This window comes from Taudactylus pleione, unplaced genomic scaffold (assembly GCF_031769625.1).
Source record: "Taudactylus pleione unplaced genomic scaffold, aTauple2 ptg000245l, whole genome shotgun sequence".
Classification (NCBI taxonomy): Eukaryota; Metazoa; Chordata; class Amphibia; order Anura; family Myobatrachidae; genus Taudactylus; species Taudactylus pleione.
Window position 1 is genome coordinate 3129889 of NW_028284647.1, and position 20115 is coordinate 3150003.

The following is a 20115-nucleotide window of genomic DNA, read 5'->3' on the forward strand; positions in this document are numbered from 1 at the left end:
CCGAATATCATTCCTTATAGCTACAGGATAAAGACAACTATATCAATCACTCATTTCAGGTGTCAGAATGCAGTATCCCTGAACTATATGTACAAAAGACATATTCAGCATTATTTCAATTCCTTGATTTGATACTATGAAACGGATGTGTTTCTAATCATTAGACACATGCTTAATAGAAGATCTACTCTCTGATACGAATTTATATGCTGCTACTATATATCTATTCAATTGTTTCCTTTTTCATGTCCAAGTGTTTTTATGTGTTTCATGTATTGTATGTAATTTGTGTATCCATTTTTTAGAAGTAAAAATATTTTTATTATACAATATGTGTTTGATCGTATACAAAACAATTATCCAGTCATAGGTGATTACAGCGCAGTGCCTGTGTCGTTGTCCAAGGGTATTATTCCAACCTTTTTCTAGTCCAGAAGCCAAACGGTTCTTACTGTCTTATTCTCAATCTCAGGTCCCTGAACAAATTCCTCATGGTACCCAGGTTCAGAATGGAAACCCTATACTCAGTTATACTGGTTATGGAACCTGGGGATTTTATGGTATCCCTGGATATTCAGGATGCATACCTGCATATTCCGATTGTTTCAGCTCACCAATGTTTTCTCAGGTTCATGGTGTCACAACAACATTTCCAGTTTCAGGCTCTGCCATTTGGCCTTGCAACTGCACCTCGGGTGTTTACAAAGGTCATGGCGGTAATTGCTGCCCATCTGTGGCTCTAGGGGATCCGCCTGTTACCATACCTGGATGACCTCTTGCTACTAGCAGGGTCCTCAGAGGTACTTCACCACCACCTGCAGCTAACAATATTTGTGCTCCAGGTACACAGGTGGTTGATAATTTGGAAAAAGTCCTCTCTGATTCCATCTCAAAGGGTGCTCCATCTGGGAGCCTGGTTGGATTCACAACTGCAAAGGATTTTTCTGATAGCAGAAAAGATCTCCACTTTGCAGACGCGTTTACACAGATGCCTTCACAATTGCCGAGTGTCAGTCCACTCAGCAATGCAGTTACTGGGATCCATGGTGTCGACATTCGACATGGTGGAGTATGCCCAGTTTCATTCCCGGCCTCTGCAGCTATTGATCCTGTCCAAGTGTGATGGATTTCCCCATCATATACGGACTCAAATGATGGTGCTCTCTCTGGAGGTACGCCTGTCACTGACCTGGTGGCTACAGAGGGCTCACCTCTCCAAGGGGCGTCCCTTTTGGATCTCGGACTGGGTCCTTCTGACGACGGATGCCAGTCTTCAGGGCTGGGGCACAGTGACGGGTCCACACTCCTTTCAGGGAAGGTGGACTACAAAGGAATCTGTGCTTCCAATCAATATATTGGAATTGCGGGCAGTCCAGGACTCTGCAGCAAGCCAGGCTGTTGCTTCACGGAAAACCCGTGCAAGTACAGTCAGACAATGCCACGACAGTGGCTTATCTAAACTGTCAAGGAGGAACTTGAAGTCAGGCGGCAATGACAGAGGTGTCACGCATTCTGACATGGGTGGAAGGCCATCTACTAGCCATATCGGCGGTGTTCATTCCAGGAGTACTGAATTGAGAAGTGGACTTCCTCACCCATCAAGACGTGCTTCCAGGGGAATGGTCTCATCACCAAGAAGTGTTTCAACTCCTAGTGTACAGGTGGGGCCTTCCAGACGTGGACCTCAAGGCCTCTCGACTAAATCACAAGCTGCTTCAGTACGGGTCCAGGACAAGAGACGCTAGTGCTCTCTTGGTGGACACTCTGTCAGTCAAGTGAACTTTCCAGGTTGTGTACCTGTTTCCTCCAATCTTCCTCCTTCCTTGAGTAATTAGGAAGTTCAAACAAGAGGGAAGCATGATCCTGCTGGTGGCTCCAGCGTGGCCCCGATGTCCATGGTACTCAGATATTCTGAGTCTCTCCATCGACACTCCGTGGCTGTTGCCTCAACATCCGGACCTGTTGTCTCAGGGTCCTTGCCTCTACCCAGATCTGGGTCATCTGTCTTTGATGGCATGGCTCTTGAGACATCCCTCTTAAGGTCAGGCTCTGCGGTTAACACCATGCTCAGAGCACGTAAACTTGCTTCTGCTAGAATTTACCACAGGGTATTGCATACCTATTTTGAATGGTGTCGTCCAAAAAGTTATGACCCCCAGGTGTTTAGGATACCCAGAGTGTTAGCTTGGTACACTGAAGGTCCATATCTCGGCCCTTTCAGTGTGGTTCCAGTGAAGGATTGCTCCTCTTCCTGACATCTGCACTTTTCTGCAGGAGGTCCATCATATCCAGTCTCCCTTTGTCCCTCCTGTAGTGCCTTGGGATTTGGCTGTTGTCCTTAAGGCTCTCCAGAGCCCTCCATTTGAACCACTGGGCTCAGTGGATCACAAATGGCTTACTGCCAAGACTGTTTTTCTTCTGGCCATTGCTTCGACCAGAAGAGTTTCTGATTTAGGGGCTCTCTCTTGTCGTTTCCCATTCTAGTTTTTTATAGGGACAGGGCAGTGCTTCGAACTCACCCTGGGTTCCTTCCTAAGGTGGTCTCTAGTTTCCACAGTAATGAAGAAATTATTTTGCCGGACTTTAATTCCTCAGACCTATCGACAGGGGAGGCCTCATTGGATGTGGTACGTGCCCTCAGGATTTATGTGGATCGTGCCAGTTCTCTTCGGAAATCGGACTCCTTGTTTGTTCTTTATGGTTTCCAGCCAATAAATAAACTTTGGCTAGATGGCTTTGCATGACTATCTCTGAGGCTTACATTCATGAGGGCCTTCCAGTCCCACCCTCTGTTACTGCTCATTCTACTCGGTCTGTAGGCCCTTCGTGGGCAGCTAGTCGTGGTGCCTCGGCTGTACAGCTTTGTAAGTTGGCCACGTGGTCTTCTATCCAGACCTCTTTGAGGTATTATGCCTTTGATACCTTTGCCACTCAGGATGCTTCCTTTGAGTGGCGGATTCTCCTTTCTGCACAGGAACGTCCCCACCCTTGAGGGTACTGCTTTGGGAATCCCCAAGGTTTCCTGTGGACCTTCTATGGACCCTGAAGTAGAAGAGTAGAGATATGGTAAGAACTTACCCTTGTTATCTCTTTTTCTACGAGGTCCATAAGCATGGGTGCAGTGCGCGTGTGGCACAAGGTCACACCTGTGCTTCAGATGGGCTTCGCTCTGGTCACTTGTTTTCCATCTCCTTCGGGGTGAGAATGTGATTTTAGTGTGTTCCAGACATTCTTCTCTCTTTTATCCTCCTCCGGCCTTTGGCTTGCTATGTAACTGAGGAGCCTTCGGCGTGGGGGCGGGGTATAGAGGGAAGCCCTGTTGCATCCTGGGAGAAAAAATGTAACTGCTTGATGCCCGAATGTCTTCGTCATCACCTATACCCCAAGGTTTCCTGTGGACCCTATGGACCTCGTAGAAAAAGAGATAACAAGGGTAAGTTCTTATCATATCTCTACTTTTACACAGAAGAGCGAGATTGGATGGATGTGAGAAAGCAGCAGTGGGTGTCTGTATACCGACTGAGCTTTGTCAAGCATTAGAATATTTTTGCATCTGCGTACCATACGAATTCCCTGCTGCAATCGTAATTGCGATTCGTACTGAATCAGGCCCTATATTCCCTACCACATGCTCACACATATGCACACTGGGGTTCATTTTTGTCAGAATTAACCTACCCGGGAGATACCTATGCAAACATGGGGAGAATACACAAACTTCACACAGTTAAGGGCTTGGTGAGAATTGAACTCACAACCTCAGTACTGTGAGTCTCACGGGAACTGGCTCAATGACATGGGCTATACTGCGCCACTGAAGCCACAATAAAAAAGGACACATCTATATTTTTCTTAGGTTGCTGTTAATAACTCGCTAGACTTCACACTTTGGCCCTCATTCAGAGCCGTACGCTCTGAGCAGAGCGCACGCTCTGAATGAGGGCCGCCCTCCATGAAAATGGAGCGTCCTCCTGGACGCTCGTATAGCTGTGGGTCACCACCCACAGCCTATACGAGCGTGCATTTTGATGGCCGCGATGGTCGTGACCATCGCGACCATCGAAACTGCGAGCTGGAGCCTGCGGTCGAAGTTTTCAACCGCAAGCTCCGGAGTGATTTTGGCTCTATCAGAGCCAAAATCACTCCCACTGACATCACTAGTGATGTCAGTGGGCCGGCTTCTGACGGGAGGCGTTCCCGTGGGAACGCCCCCGTCAGGGAGGCACGCCCCCGGCACGCCCACCAAAGGGGGCGTGCTGTCAATCACCATCGACAGCATGCCCCCTTTGATCAGACACAACGAGCGAAGGACTTTCCTTCGCTCGTCGCGTCTGGCGCATGCGCACGACGGAGCTCCCTCCGTCGTGCGCATGCTCAGTGCAGAACATCGACCCACTTGCGAGCGGACAGCCGCTCGCGAGTGGGTCTGAATCAGGCCCTTTTTCCACATGTAACCCCCTACGGGGTAACCCTCTTTTTCTCTCTGAGCTAGATAATGCTATCTGTCTGCAGTGAAAGGTGATGGTGACTGCATTGTGACAGATGTTTTTGATCCAGGAGGGACCACATTTACCTCTCAAACTATCCACAACAAATTCAGTATTCCAATTCTATATACATTTGCAAGATGCTCCATTTCAGACTCAATGGTAACCAGGGATGGACTGGGGCTGCACGCGCGCCCGCAAAACGGGCATGGACTTGCCAAAAAAAGGGGCGTAGCCTCATCTCATGGGGGCGTGCCGTGAGCCACAGGAGTGTGGCCTTGTGGCATGCCCCATCTTTCAGTATCTCAGCCGATCAGAGCGTCGGGAGGCGGAACTGCTCAGCCGGGGTTTGGTGCCTGGCCGGCCCAACTGGCTAGCGGCCCTTCCTGCATTTGCCAGAAGTGTCATATGGGCATTCCAGCCCTGATGATAATGTCTGGTGCTACTGGTACCCTAAATACTTTATTGTCATTTTTGAGAACAAATTCCTATGGGAAGAGATATCTTTATTCTGATTGGCTCCATCCCAATACAGAAAAACATTGGAGTAATGCTGTCCTCAGGCGGCATAATGATACCCCTCATGTCAGCTCCTCCCGGATTCTTTTGGATCATTATGTCATCACTATGAGGGTACTGACATGTCCTAGGCTACAGGAAGTTCATATTAAAACAATTAACAGATTCTATATTTCCCTAGGCCAAAGAAGGGATATAGTGGTGGGGAGTCTGGGATTGTCACATGTGTAAACTCTCCCGATGCAACAATTTCCCACAACTTTTGGTCCTGCATTAGGATCAGGAAATTTTGGGACAAGGTCATGGATTATGGTCTTGGGTGTTCTTTATTTAAGGTTAGTTTGGTTAAAGAGCCTGTTGCCCTATGATAAGGTTGATCAGACCCATCATCCTCACCTCCTTTGTTCAACTCTGTCTAATCCATGCTCCAAATCCTATATTCCGACCGGCAGGCTAGCTTGCCTAACATTGGAAAAGATGCGATCAATTTAATAAAAATAAATAAATAAATAAACTAATGGGGCCTTTAATTTCAATCCCTTGACTACTAAACATAATATCAGGAAACAGTTTAAAACCATTAACTGGTGTTTATACAGACAATATGATTTCTGTTTTAATCGTCAGTATACTTGTTTAAGAACTGAGAGAGGATGATTGGTCTCTGCTTGAAGTGATTGCGATGGGCCGTGATGATTGTAAGTTACAGTTCTGATGGACTATAGGTGCCACATACCACTGATGCACTATTGTCTATTTTCCTGTCTTCTATTACCATGTTGCTGAGTTTCCTTTTCTGAGTTAGGTGTCCTTTTTCAATTGCTTTAGGGGTTCCTGTTACATTTTTTTTTATTACACATTTGTTTATGGGACAATTCTGATATTTACATGATATTGAGCATGCATTGCCTATCGGAGACAGTTTATGCATTCATGATATTCTGGTTCTTACTATATTATACCATGCTCTTGCATCTGTAGAGTGATTATGGGCTCTATTTACTACAATCCGCATATTGAATGCGGATTGTAGTGTGATATTACCGAGTGAATTTGCATTGTGAATTCAGGCAATATCACAGGGATTTACTATAAAATAAATCCCTTGCAGGGACAGAGCTTGCGATAAAGCTCTGTCCCTGCGGATCCCATCCGCACTCTAGTCGCGGTATTTTCGGAAAAAATACAGCGACTAAGAGCCCGCGCATGCGCCGACCCACCGTCGCTGCTACCCCCACCGACACAGCCCCTAATTTTACTAATTCTACTCCAATTGCCCTGTAATAACTACAGGTGAAACAAAATAATGTGAAAAGGGTGTGAAGGCAGACACAGGCGTGATGCGGGATGTCGCAGCCAGCAGCAGTCTTCTCTCTCCGCGCCCGATGTGCCGCTGCCACTATACAGCAGCCTGCGGTAGTGGACAAAGGAGTCGTTTTACAGGTGGAGGCAATCGCACTGAACACCTCCCCCACCCCTGGACACTCATGATGGATTTGGGTCACGGGGCGCAGTACACGGGGTCTGGATGGCCATGAAAATTGGACATCCACCTTGTTGCTCAATACTGGTGCCGAATGGCAGACTTGAGCCACGTGGGACCCGCATTAGTTTAGAGAGTAATCATTTTGCCTACATTATCTGGTGAAAGAATAAAAAACTTTAACAATGAAGGGTTATTCTAAGCGATGCCTTTCACACAGTAGTAAAAATCCACACATTTTAAAAAGGCAATGATAAGCACATTGGGCCTGATTCAGCAAGATTCGCTATTGTGATCGCAATAGCGATTACGCACGCAGTCTCACTGCGAAGATATGCTAATGTCTGAAATCGCAATGCCTTATGCAGCCTAACATAAGGACGCCCCCTTTACCTAATGCACATCCATAATACTTTGCAAGACTGCGAAACCATCGGTAACATCGAGTACCATCGCAGCCTCACTCACACTTGCACAAGCTCTGACCTTACTCAGGAATTGCTAACCTCATCGCATGCTGTGAAAGCCCAAACTGCATATGGCATTGCAGTGGCTAGTTTATGCACGCCCCTGTAACGGCGTTTTGCCGACCACCCCCTCCCCCCCGTCACTACTCCCATACGGTGCTACCTGTCAATCACTCTGCCATAGGTCTACGCAGTCACTGCGATTGCAGTCCCGATCGTAGTGGAGTGTTTGCACATGCACACTGCCATACATATGCATGCACAGAACGCAACAATCGTCTGATTGCGTGCATAATCCTTGCTGAATCAGGCCCATTTTGCTTTCCTTTTAATATTGTTGCCGTTTTCAATTTTGGACTTAGTATTGTGTCACAATATGCTACATGGCTATAATGAGATCTAAGCTTTGCTATTCTTCTGCCTCTCTCTGTGCCCTTCATTGTACAAAATACACATATGTAGCCTCACTATTCTCCGGATAACCAGCCAACTAAATTTTGAGGGGTTTCTGGGAATACACCAATTCCTTGATAATAACTTTTGGACAGGAGCAGCTTAAGAGAGGAGGCTACCCATGTGCAGCTCTGAGCGGGCCCCCACCTTACTCACAGGTGGCATGCCACTGCTTTGGCAATAATTATAGAAGTTTACATATTTTATTTCACCTGTTTTTTTTTCCAGAAATAAAGCCCATAGGAAACAAATTTATGCTACAGAAAGAAAGTTTTCTGCCCAGAAATATATATATATATATTTCTATAAATATTAATACATGCTTATACAGTATAGAGTAACCTTTGCTTGGCTAGACTAAAAAATAGAGAAATAACTCCAGAAATATAAAAATAGGAATTGGCTGCACACCGACTGATGAAAACTGTTCTGCAGTTGTTGTTTAAAAAAAAATATTTTAACCTTTTCCTATTTTTAACAAAAATTATAAACATTGCTTTATTTGTTTTAATATGAAGGCAAAATAAAAATTAAAAAAGGATCTGTAATGTACATTGTCATAAATAAATGGAAACTTTATAAAATGATTGTACTTTTCAAACCCTAGAGCACTTTTTAACCCAAGGAAATGAAAAAAAAAATAGTACACAACAGAAAGAGAAAAACATAAAAATAAAGTTATTAGTTATTATTATTAATAATAATAATAATACCTAAAATAATAACAATGATGATGATAGAACATATAATAATAATAATAATAATAATAATATTTGTCAATAGTAATCAAATCTCAAGTTGACATAAAGTCAAGATGATGAAAAGTTTATGTAAAGCAGGTTTGCGTAAAGACTGCTAAAGAATAGTTCATAATGCTTATTTTTATTGAAGATATCAATGATGCAGGGCTTATTTTAAGGTACAATGGTGCCCACATCATGAAATAATAAGTGTTGCGTGCATAAGATAATTAGTAAAATTTAACCCTTAAAATAATATTTAACTAGTATGGCCCCCATAATATAATCATTAATTTATTTTGGCCCCCTAATCTATATATTAATCTGCTGAGGTCTGTCCAGTATACAACAAGCAAGTGTAGTAGTAGCCATGGCACTGCTGCCCCTCCAACAGCTCCCAAACAGAAAGCAGGATTGGATGGAGCTGAACAAGTGGAACAGAATGGACAGAGAGTGTGAGGTGCAGAGCTGTAGACAGAGAGAGGACAGGGTGGAGCAACAGACAGAGAGGGATAGGGTGGAGCTGCTACAGACAGAGAAGGGGTGGAATTGGGTGAAGCAGCAGACAGAGCAGGTCGGCAGGACAGAATGTAACCACGGGCAAACTGAGATGACCCAGCATATGCCAGGAGCCTTTTCTGGTATATTGTTGAAATAATTATTGATTGTTTTTGCTTAATCAATAAAAGAGGATTGCTTTCATAATTAATTAAGGGCTCTCTGTCTTGTCTTATGTCCTGATTGGATAGCTAGCACAAACAGTTGCATTGTTTCAATGGTTTTCTGATGGTTTCTCAAACTGCATCAGTTTGTATTCTCACAATGTAAAAAAAAAATTAGGACCGTCATTTCTGTTGTGGTGCTTTGTATATTGTCAACCTTCCTGTTGGTTTTCCAGTGTTTTGTTATCCAAACGGTATGCGCTATCCAAACCCAATCTTTGATATTTCAACACTTGTAAAAGTTATGGACTAACTCAAACATATATTTAGCCTCACTATTCTCCGGATAACCAGCCAACTAAATTTTGAGGGTTTTTTGTGAATACACCAATTCCTTGATAATAACTTTGAGATATAAGCAGCTTAAGAGAGGAGGCTGCCTGTGTGCAGTCTCTGAGCGGACCCCCACTTTACTCACAGGTGGCATGCCACTGCTTCGGGAATAATTATAGAAGTTTACATATTTTATTTCACCTGTTTTTTTCCATAAATAAAGCCCATAGGAAACAAATTTATGCTACAGAAAGAAAGTTGTCTTCCCAGGAAAATAAATATATAAATATTTCTATAAATATTAATACATGCTTATACAGTATAGTGTAACCTTTGCTTGGCTAGACTAAATAATAGAGATATAACTCCAGAAATATAAAAATAGGAACCGGCTGCACAGCGACTGGTGAAAACTATTCTGCAGTCGTGATTTTTAAATTATTTTAACCTTTTCCTATTTTTAACAAAAATTATAAACATTGCTTTATTTGTTTTAATATGTAGACAAAATAAAAATTAAAAAAGGGTCTGTAATGTACATTGTCATAAATAAATGGAAATTTTATAAAATGATTGTACTTTTCAAACCCTAAAGTTCACTTTTTAACCCAAGGAAATGAAAAAAAAAAGTACACAACAGAGAGAGAAAAACATAAAAATAAAATAATTATTAAAAATAATAATAATAATAATACCTAAAATAATAACAATGATAATGATAGAACATATAATAATAATAATATTTGTCAATAGTAATCAAATCTCAAATTGAGGTAAAGTCAATATGATGAAAAGTTTACGTAAAGACTGCTACAGAAGAGTCCATAACGTTTATTTTTATTGAAGATATCAATGATGCAGGGCTTATTTTAAGGTACAATGGTGCCCACATCATGAAATAATAAGTGTTGCGCGCATAAGATAATTAGTAATATTTCCCCTTAATATAATATTTAACTAGTATTGCCCCCAAAATATAATCATTAATTTATTTTGGCCCCCTAATCTATATAATAATCTGCTGAGGTCTGTCCAATATACAACAAGCAAGTGTAGTAGTAGCCATGGCACCGCTGCCCCTCCAACAGCTCCCACTGCATAGAACAATGGGACAGACTGTAGCCTAGACAGAGGGGAGGAGGATCTGCTGGGAACTGGTACATATGCAGTTACAAGGAAGGGGGGTGGCAGCAGGGGTGGATTAGGAAAGAGATAGAGCGGATAGAGTAGGAGCAGAAAACAGGATTGGATGGAGCTGAACAAGTGGAACAGAATGGACAGAGAGTGGGAGGTGCAGACCTGTAGACAGAGAGAGGACAGGGTGGAGCAACAGAGTGGGATGGTGTGGAGCTGCTGCAGACAAAGAGGGGGTGGAATTGGGCAGAGCAGTAGACAGAGCAGGTCGGCAGGACGGAATGTAGCCACGGGCAAACTGAGGTGACCCAGCATATGCCAGGTCCCTTTTATGGTATATTGATGAAATAATTATTGATTGTTTTTGCTTAATCAATAAAAAAGGATTGCTTTCATAATTAATTAAGGGTACTCTGTCTTGTCTTATGTCCTGATTGGATACCTAGCACACACAGTTGCATTGTTTCAACGGTTTTCTGACGGTTTCTCAAACTGCATCAGTTTAAATTCTCACTATGTAAAAAAAAAATTAGGACCGCCATTTCTGTTGTGGCGCTTTTTAAATTGTCAACCTTCCTGGTGGCTTTCCAGCGTTTTGTTATCCAAATGGTATGCGCTATCCAAACCCAATCTTTGATATTTCAACACTCATAAAGTTATGGACTTACCCAAACAACATGGACTTGGTCTCACCAGAAATGGCCACAATAGAGCGCGGCTTGGTCAACCAATTTGTCCCAGTTTTCAAATCAGGAATGTTGGCAGGTGTGTTGTAAATTATAGCAACAAATCAGCAATTAGCACATTGAATGATCTGTTCAATTTAGATAACAAAAGAAAATGTACAATAGGCTTCAGTACTGTATTTACACCCACGTAGACATCTCGTTGATAGATAGAATTTGGATTCTTAACAGAGAAATGGAATAAAATTCACAGAAAATAATTTTGTGGTTCACAGAACCTCTACGTAAAAAATAAAAAACTGTGCTCGTTGAGTAATATTCCAAATGACCTCCACTAGATGGCGCTAACGTTTCACAGACGTAAAAGAACAAGACAGTTATTCTCCGATAATGCAACTTTGTGTTTCTGTTTGAAAGCTTTTTATTCTTTTGCAACGTTAAAAAAAAAAAAAAAAAAGAGAAAAGCAGAGCGGAGGCTCCCTGTCCTTCTTTCACAAGAAGCACTAATTACATCCTCACAGCTGGAATTATGCTATTCCTTCGGCTATCACATATCATCTGGCACGTATACTTTTGCATTTGCCCACCATGATCACAACGGGGGACAGCACAGACTGACGCATTGTGAACATTATGTTGCAGCTGTCAGATGTCTTCCAACCACTCGTTTACTCTTGCAGTTTTAGTATTAATTGTAATTAGATATACTGTAGGGCGCGCCTATTACATAATGCGTGAACGCCAAACACTTGAATTTAAATATTCTCCATCTAGTATGCTATTTTTTGGAAATTGACAAAATCTATGTGAAATAAGTATTCTAATTGCTGGAATAATAAAACAATATGTTGTACATATGATTTGCATAATGTGTACACATATACTTAACATAATGTAGAAAACCCCTTTTTCTGGGTAGACCTAATATTTAGTATATCAGTCCATTAGGAACTAGCATACCTGGAGGTGTTGCTATATCAAGATGGAAGTGCTATTGTACAATGGAGGACATGGCCAAACCCTGGGGACATGCCTAGTCATTTCTAAATGATTAGCTGCCCCTTACTTTTTTCCCCTTCATACTTGTCTAGTATCTATTACTGAGTACACTAGTGGCAGGTGCACGTGGCACCCATTGCTTGGGTTACCATTTTATTATTTTCTTGGACAGGGAGAGTAGCCAGGGTGTGTTGTCAGGTGCGTGGCCAAGACCACTGTAGGGTAACAACAATTTTATTTATCAGATTTGAAGGAATTTTAGTATATTTCTAATAAAGACAGAACATGGATTGCTTGCACAAGATTGCATTCACACGCCCTTTACATGCCATCAAAGCCCCCTCTTCCCACTTATATGCCATCAGAGCCCCACATGCCTCTTTATATACAATCTGCTTCACAATCCCCTTTACATGCCATCAGAGCTCCCACATGCACTCTAAAATGCCATCAGAGCCCCCTCATGCCTCTATATATGCTAGAGAGCCCCCCTAGTGCACCTTTATACAGCATCAGACAACCTCATTCCCCTTTATATAGTATCAGAGGCCCCTTCATGCCCCTACTTTATATAATCCAGAAAGAGTTCCTAATGCTCTCTATAGCATCAAACCCCCTTGCGCCCCTACATATGCCAGTCTAAGAGCAAGCCTGCTGCCTGTTCTCCCCAGGTAGTGAAATCCTGAGCCAAACCCTGACACAGCTTATATCAGCCTCTTACAGGTGCAGTAACTAATTAGCCTGCTCTCAGGTTGAAGGCCTGAAGACCCAAACTGTGTCTTGTCTCACACCCACAACCCCAGGACCCATTATCCGGCTTTTACTAAAAGCCCAAACTCTAGTCTGTTTAGCAGAAACAGACATTTCCTGGGGGTTTAAAATGCATAGGCCAGAGGAGTAACTAGTGATGGTTGCTTGCAGTTACAACTGGTATATAGAATGCCAGATGCATATGTGAATACAGCTGAGAGTTATAGGAGTAGCAGACACAGACAGCGGCATGTGATGACAGAGGACTGTAGAGAGTACCAGCTATGGTGAGTGATGCTGGAGAACCACTTGCATAGCTGAGCAGTGGTTCTCAAACTCGGTCCTCAGGACCCCACACAGGTCACGTTTTCGAGGTCACCCAGAAGGTGCACATGTGTATTCATTACTCACTGACACATTTTAAAAGATCCACAAGTGGAGCTAATTATTTCACTTGTGATTCTGTGAGGAGACCTGTAAAACATGCACCTTGTGGGGTCCTGAGGACCGAGTTTGAGAACCTATGCTGTAGAGGACTAAATGTACACAGTGGGATTCAACTGCAATTATGTCAACTGACGCATTTCACAACTAAAGCAAGGTTCCCATTCATGTAACCAACTCTTATCAATGCTTATTGTGACAATAGGAAGTTAAGTATTGTCAGCATTTAATAGTAATCGCATGCAGGGACAGGGACCCTGTCACTTTAATTGCTAAGTTGAGAGCAACCTGTACTACTGCACATGCGCGGTCATCAGACCTCATATTTACAAGCGGCTATTACTGGTGATCATACGGATCCCTCTCCCAGTAACTCCTGCGGTATATAGCCCATAACGTTACCAGGACTAAATGACTGATACAACCAAAGAAGGGACTGATATGTTAAGGGACAACAAATGTGCATATTTACTTTAAAGTTGGAGAGGTGCATCTGTTAAGTTCCTACAAACATTTTTTTTTAAAACAAAATAAAATACTGTCTATTATTATAACCATTTTGTATCAGAAGAAAAATAATTAATTGTATCTGTCATATTATATCTAGCGTTTCTTGCGAATGACAGATGTGTGCGTTTTTGGTGATAAACCAATCCCATGTCAATTATATAGGATACCCGAAATTTCATATAATTTGTTTCTCCACATAAAGGTTCCAAGGCAAAAAAATATGACATTTTACAGACATTCGCACCAGCACAGAACGGTCGCTCCAACAGCTTGTGCTTTAATTAACTTGCATATATCATGCAACATTGATCAGTTCATTAATTGATTGCCAGGGACGGAGCTGAAAGACAATGTCAGCCTCTTCACCTGCGATTGATTACAACCTGAATTTAACAATTCGCAAAAAAAAAAGAGAAAGAGATTCTAATTAAGTTTTGTGACAATCTCTTTGTGCCGATAAGACAGAAACACAATCCTGTTAACATAATAGAAAATAGATGGAAATCAGTGACAGCAAATACAAACCATTTATTTAAGGCAGTAGGAAAAAGTACATGTCATGCAATTCTTTTCATAAAATGTAAATTATCAATGACATGCTCACGGATTAGCACCAGGCGAAACCGCGGCGAGATGTCTAACCCTTGTTAGTGAGTGCCATTGTATCACACAGCCAATTAGATTTTAATGCGAGCAGGAGATTGTACTAAAATAGATAGGTAGTCGTCTGAATAGAACAATGACGTTCTCGTTTGTGGTTTCCATATATCAATTCTACTACTTTTATTAAAAAGTAACAAGCTATGAAAACATTAAGCACATTTAAAAAAAAAAATAAAAAATCCCATCACACAATCTAAACTACAATTCAAGCAAAATAACAGTTTTATTTGTATTATTTGTAAGTCAATCAGTCAGCAAAATATGAATGAAGACTGGCATTTATGGATCCTATGTTTTGGTTTTGGATCTGGATTCAACTTTGTGTTTTGGTTTTGGATCTGGATTTTTAAAAAAATAAATAAATAAAAAAAACCAGCAAAAATTATGCCATCTTGACCTGTTAGCATGCAATCCAAAACCCGAGTTCGGTTTTTAAATCCGATGTTCCATACCATGGGAAGATCCGAACCGGGACTCGGTTTGACTGGGTAGCCCAAAAGTGCTACCAAACTCAGATGAACTCGAAACCCCTAAATTCGGTTGTTGTCAGTTCCGAGAACCGGACCCGAACTGGACCCGCACATCTCTACTTATAATACACAGGCTGCAACTATGGCTGTTTTACTAAACGGGCAAAAGGGGCATTTGCCTAAACCCCCCCCCTGGGCAATAGGGCTCAGCATTAGCCTTAATAGTAATGGTACCTACACTAGAGAATTCCTAGAAGATGTTCCATCTTGGGTCATCTCCCCCATTGTGCTATTAAGAACCGTTACAGGAGCAAACTTATCTAAGCTATATCTGGAGCATTTCAAAATGTTTAATTAAAGAGTAAAGGGTAAAAACAATTTAGGCACAGACTGGATTCTCCAGTTTATAAAGGAGGAAAGAGGGTTGGTTGTGGCTGGAGGCCGTATGACACTGAAACTGTTAGGCTTAATGGGGTTTCTCCCCATACTATATGTAAAATAGCGTAGGCCTAGATGCTTGAATATGTATTAACAGGAATCTAGGAGTCCACAGTACTAGACAGCCAAAGGGCTGGTAATATATATACATATATATATAATATTGTAATAGGATTGGGGTATGAGGTCCCTCTCCTGGGGTAGATGGACACCTCGAAACACACAGCAGCCAGGAAACAGCACACCAGTCCAGGGTTTTTGTGCAAGCTAGCCACAGCTAGTTTTTATAGTGCAGTATAAAATAGAAAACAAAAATAAATCCTAGCCCATCTGGGCACTAACTAAACCATAGATTCCCTCTCTCAAAGTGGTAGGACCTACTGCTCTTACCACAAACATAGGCATAAGGCATATGCACAGTACTTACAATTAGTACATCACAGTGTCTTTGAGCAAGCCTGCTGCCTGTTCTCCCCAGGTAGTGAAATCCTGAGCCAAACCCTGACACAGCTTATATCAGCCTCTTACAGGTGCAGTAACTAATTAGCCTGCTCTCAGGCTGAAGGCCTGAAGACCCAAACTGTGTCTTGTCTCACAACCACAACCCCAGGACCCATTATCCGGCTTTTACTAAAAGCCCAAACTCTAGTCTGTTTAGCAGAAACAGACATTTCCTGGGGGTTTAAAATGCATAGGCCAGAGGAGTAACTAGTGATGGTTGCTTGCAGTTACAACTGGTATATAGAATGCCAGATGCACATGTGAATACAGCTGAGAGTTATAGGAGTAGCAGACACAGACAGCGGCATGTGATGACAGAGGACTGTAGAGAGTACCAGCTATGGTGATTGATGCTGGAGTTTGCGAAGCAGCAGGTAGTACTCAGGGATCTGAGGTGAGTGCTCAGCTGAGGTAACTGGCACAGGGAGTAACACAGCAACGGATAGAGATCTCTGGATACAGGAGTGAGTGTCCAGCTAAGGAAACGGGCACTGGGAGTAACACAGCAATGGATAGAGCTCTCTGGATACAGGAGTGAGTGCACAGCTGAGGTAACTGGCACTGGGAGTAACACAGCAATGGATAGAGCTCTCTGGATACAGGAGTGAGCGCACAGCTGAGGTAACTGGCACTGAGAGTAACAGCAATGGATAGAGCTCTCTGGATACAGGAGTGAGCGCACAGCTGAGGTAACTGGCACTGGGAGTAACACAGCAATGGATAGAGCTCTCTGGATACAGGAGTGAGTGCACAGCTGAGGTAACTGGCGCTGGGAGTAACACACAACGGATAGAGCCCTCTGGATACAGGAGTGAGTGCACAGCTGAGGTAACTGGCACAGGGAGTAACTCAGCAATGGATAGAGCTCTCTGGATACAGGAGTGAGTGTCCAGCTAAGGAAACCTGCAAAGTGTCCAGAACCGGAAACCTGCAAAGAAACAGAGCATCAGTTTGATACTAAACATGGCATGTTTACATTGTTCTATACCTTAGATATCAAATACATGCATTTCGTATTATAACTTATATCTTTAATATAAACCATATTGTGCAGGAACCTTTTAGAAGTGTAAATATATGTATATGATTGTGGTCGCTAATGTGTGTCTGTATTTAAAACTAAGTGAATGCTCAACAATGTGTGTATACCTCAGTAAGCTCACGTGCGTCCATGGGTACTTAAATAAGTATATATACAATTATCAATGTGTATATTTATGATTATGTGTAAATATGTGTCTATGTTTGTGCGTTTATGTAATTCCGTGTATTTTGTGATGAATTAATATATTTTATCCATTTCTGACATATTTTAAAACTACAGTGCGAGGTGTAAATGGGAGTCCACTTCTTATTTCTAAACGGGGGGAAGAGAGAGCCACGGCTGCTTGAAGGTGCCACATTCTAATTAACTAATTCAATGGTTTTCCTCTACCGATTCACAGCCTAAATGCCAGTTCCTTTGGACCAGACTAGTACTGAACAAAGAGGCACCCAATTGCCAATGACTTGCAGGTTCTTGACAATAACCCTTAATTTTCCATGTAGATTGCTTACTTTGAGCATACTGGTTTCTGTACATTTTTAATTAATTTTGTTACAGGCAAATGGTATTAGTATGCGGAGTTTCTACAAACACCCACAGACACAAAGACCTGTTTTTCCAGGCTGTGATCAAACCCTATTAGCAATAAGCAATACCAACATATTTATGCATATCGCAATTGCGCTGAGACAGAATCGTCAGATAAAAATTACAAATGATCATATCCAATTATTTCGTTTTGACAGCAACACAGCAACGGATAGAGCTCTCTGGATACAGGAGTGAGCGCACAGCTGAGGTAACTGGCGCTGGGAGTAATACAGCAATGGATAGAGCTCTCTGGATACAGGAGTAAGCGCACAGCTGAGGTAACTGGCGCTGGGAGTAACACAGCAATGGATAGAGCTCTCTGGATACAGGAGTAAGCGCACAGCTGAGGTAACTGGCGCTGGGAGTAACACAGTAATGGAAATGGCTCTCTGGATACAGGAGTGAGCGCACAGCTGAGGTAACTGGCACTGGGAGTAATACAGCAATGGATAGAGCTCTCTGGATACAGGAGTGAGTGCACAGCTGAGGTAACTGGCACTGGGAGTAACACAGCAATGGATAGAGCTCTCTGGATACAGGAGTGAGCGCACCGCTGAGGTAACTGGCACTGAGAGTAACACAGCAATGGTTAGAGCTCTCTGGATACAGGAGTGAGCGCACAGCTGAGGTAACTGGCGCTGGGAGTAACACAGCAATGGATAGAGCCCTCTGGATACAGGAGTGAGCGCACAGCTGAGGTAACTGGCGCTGGGAGTAACACAGTAATGGAAATGGCTCTCTGGATACAGGAGTGAGCGCCCAGCTGCGGTAACTGGCACTGGGAGTAACACAGTAACGGATAGAGCTCTCTGGATACAAGAGAGTGCACAGCTGAGGCAACTGGCACTGGGAGTAACACAGGAATGGATAGAGCTCTCTGGATACAAGAGAGTGCACAGCTGAGGCAACTGGCACTGGGAGTAACACAGGAATGGATAGAGCTCTCTGGATACAGGAGTGAGCGCACAGCTGAGGTAACTGGCACTGGGAGTAACACAGCAATGGATAGAGCTCTCTGGATACAGGAGTGAGCGCACAGCTGAGGTAACTGGCACTGGGAGTAACACAGCAATGGATAGAGCTCTCTGGATACAGGAGTGAGCGCACAGCTGAGGTAACTGGCACTGGGAGTAACACAGCAATGGATAGAGCTCTCTGGATACAGGAGTGAGCGCACAGCTGAGGTAACTGGCTCTGGGAGTAACACAGTAATGGATAGAGCTCTCTGGATACAGGAGTGAGCGCACAGCTGAGGTAACTGGCGCTGGGAGTAACACAGGAATGGTTAGAGCTCTCTGGATACAGGAGTAAGCGCACAGCTGAGGTAACTGGCGCTGGGAGTAACACAGCAATGGATAGAGCCCTCTGGATACAGGAGTGAGCGCACAGCTGAGGTAACTGGCACTGGGAGTAACACAGGAATGGATAGAGCTCTCTGGATACAGGAGTGAGCGCACAGCTGAGGTAACTGGCGCTGGGAGTAACACAGCAATGGATAGAGCCCTCTGGATACAGGAGTGAGCGCACAGCTGAGGTAACTTGCACTGGGAGTAACACAGCAATGGAAATGTCTCTCTGGATACAGGAGTGAGCGCCCAGCTGATGTAACTCGCTGGGAGTAACATAGCAACGGATAGAGCTCTCTGGATACAGGAGTAAGCGCACAGCTGAGGTAACTGGCACTGGGAATAACACAGTAACGGATAGAGCTCTCTGGATACAGATGTGAAGCAACACAGGAACAGACAGCACTTTGTGGGAGTCAGGAAAACAGGCTTCAGTAGAAGTTACTCTAGCAAGGAGCAATGGTCAGGTAGAGATTTATATAGTGTGCTCTTGCAGTTGATAGGTTGCTGAAGTCATGTGCAAAATAACTGATACAGTATTGATTGGGTAGAAATCAGCTGATTGAAACCAAGATGGCAGCGCCCATGCTCCAGTGCGATCCAATTGTGCCATCAGCAGTTTCTGGTTGCAGCATGGTGTGAGCATGTCCAGGTGGATTGGAGGGCAATTGGAATGCCAAAAGGTGACATCACCAGGTAAGATAGCAGGCTGGCATGTGACAAGAGAATGCTTGTATGTGCTTCTGAGGCGAATAATTGGGATGGGGAAGGGGGTTTTCTAACTGCTGCCTGGTAGATAATGTAAGTCATGCATTATTTAAGCCAGGGCTGGGGAACCTTTTTTTGTCCGAGTGCCATTTTAATATATATAACATTATTCGAGAGCCTGGTGCAGACCACGCTCCCTCCATGTGATGTCACATGGAGTCGGGACCACAATCGTCGGTGATCACAGCAATGCCCGAAACATCCTGAGGATGCTCTGGGGAGCTGTAAGGGCAGCGGTGTGACCTTCTGACACGTCCTAAGGACGCTCCAGGTGACACTGCTGCATAGATTCTGGCTGCAGGGTGCCAATCTAGGAACCTTGCTTGCCAGATGAGGCTAGCAGAAAATAGCTCAGAGGGCCACACCAAATCCGGAGGCCTTATACGGCCCTCGGGCCTGAGGTTCCCCATCCCTGATTTAAGCAATACCCTTAGGTGTAAGTGCCTGTAGTTAGCAATATCTGTTCATATGTATATATTGTGGTCCATAAGTGTGGAAACACCATTATAAAAAGAAAAATGAATCCAGTGTCTACACACATGATATGGGAGTTGGGGAAAACATTTTAGGGTATGTCACCAGTATGGCGGCTGTCTTGAAGTCGTCCATCTTAGATGCAACTCTAT